This window comes from Tupaia chinensis, unplaced genomic scaffold (assembly GCF_000334495.1).
Source record: "Tupaia chinensis unplaced genomic scaffold, TupChi_1.0 Scaffold144065_1, whole genome shotgun sequence".
Classification (NCBI taxonomy): Eukaryota; Metazoa; Chordata; class Mammalia; order Scandentia; family Tupaiidae; genus Tupaia; species Tupaia belangeri.
The window spans coordinates 45,052-46,580 of record NW_006203918.1 but is presented as its reverse complement, the minus strand read 5'-3'; the positions used below and the strand labels follow the sequence as shown (position 1 = coordinate 46,580).

General features: G+C 59.6%; 1 pseudogene; it reads left to right on the top strand.

Annotated features, from left to right (window-relative positions):
* The first annotated feature begins 765 nt into the window (after nucleotides 1-765).
* The window catches only part of LOC102481123 (COMM domain-containing protein 3 pseudogene), a 4,666-nt pseudogene continuing 3,902 nt past the window's right edge, over nucleotides 766-1,529 (top strand).

Genomic DNA, 1,529 nt, shown 5'->3' with positions numbered 1-1,529 from the left:
GCCTCTCACCGGGTGATGAGGAGCCTCACATAATGGAGCTGGGCCCTGATTCCCAGCCAGGCCTCAGCACCAACCTCCAGTGCCTTCCATCCCTGCTCCGGCCCCACCCCCTGGCAATTCTCTTCCCTGTCTGGGGCAGCCTGCGCTTCAGCTCCCACTGTGGTGGGCAGAGCCTTGAGAGACCCATACACACGTTGGTCTCTCACTCTATAGTCGGGAGCCTCCTGTCTCCCACCTCCCTTCCTGGTTTCTGCAGAGCCCAGGTCACCCTCACCTGGTATCCCCCTTGGCCTTCCTCTGCAGGGTAGACCCTTGATTTTCTTGAATCTTCCTGGTGGGGATCTGCCTGATGTCCAGGCTTCCCAGGGCAAAACCCAGCTCCCTGCACCCTGCCTGCCCCCCACCTCTCCCAGACCCTTCCTGCTGTCTAGGGGCCCAACCACTCCACGCGTTACTCATTCCTGGGCAATGCTGACCCAGCAGAATGGCTGGGCAAGGACTGCTGAAGTTGGGAGTTGGGAGCTGGGCTCCCCCACGGGGCATTTGCTATTTTTCTAGAGGAGGAGAGACTCCCCTCCCCCATTTATTTATGTATTTATAGTGATTTTCGAGCTGCCAGGTCCAGGACCAGAACTGCAGTCGGCCATGGGGAACCCAGCACCTTAGCCCCCACGCCACCTGCTGACCTGAGAGACTTGGATTTAAGGCAGAGGAGCTGGACGAGAACTCAGGAGACTAATTTAGTTCAACCTCCGTCCTCTCCAGATCACTTACTCTACCCACTGGGCTCCTGAGGACGTGGCCAGCCCACCCCGGCTTGTTCATGCTGTCCTTCCTCCAGCCGCAGCCTCCGCTCCAGGGCTCTCTGGGCACAGGTCAGTCCTGCCTGGCCATGGTAAATCTGGGGAGACTGAGGAGCCCTGACGACTCACACGGGGGTTCAGCTAATGTTCGCCCTCCAGGATCTGAGGCCCTGGACCTTGTCCTTTTCAGCCTGGGTGGAGACGTGTCCTTAAAGGTCATAAGTGGGTGTGAGGACCAGGGGGGGCCCGCACGGTCACCTGGGCTTTGAACAAACTCCTACCTGCCAGCTCTGTAGAGAACAGCCCCACCTTGCCCACCCCTCGGGGTGGTGCCCCTGCAGGTACTGGGTGTCCTCTGTTTTCCCCGGGGGCTTGGATCCCAGGACTCCAGAGTCCAGGCAGCAGTCCCAGCCTGTGCAGTGTCACCTGCAGGGTGGGCACGGCAGATAGAGACAGAGAGAGAAATTGAGAAAGCAAGCCACCAGGTCTGAGACTTGAACCACAGTTGGCCACATGGGAGTCTGGCACTTTTAACCACCACGCCACCTGCTGGTCTCATGGGCCCACTCCTTCTGTCCCTTGATTCTTGGACCCATGTCCTTTTCCCACTGGGGACACACCACATTAGACGCACACATGGCACCATGCAGTTGGCCTCCACCCTGGCTGTGCCCCAGTGGCAGCAGGACCTCATGTTCCCTGCGTGGCAGCGGCTGGGGGCACCGA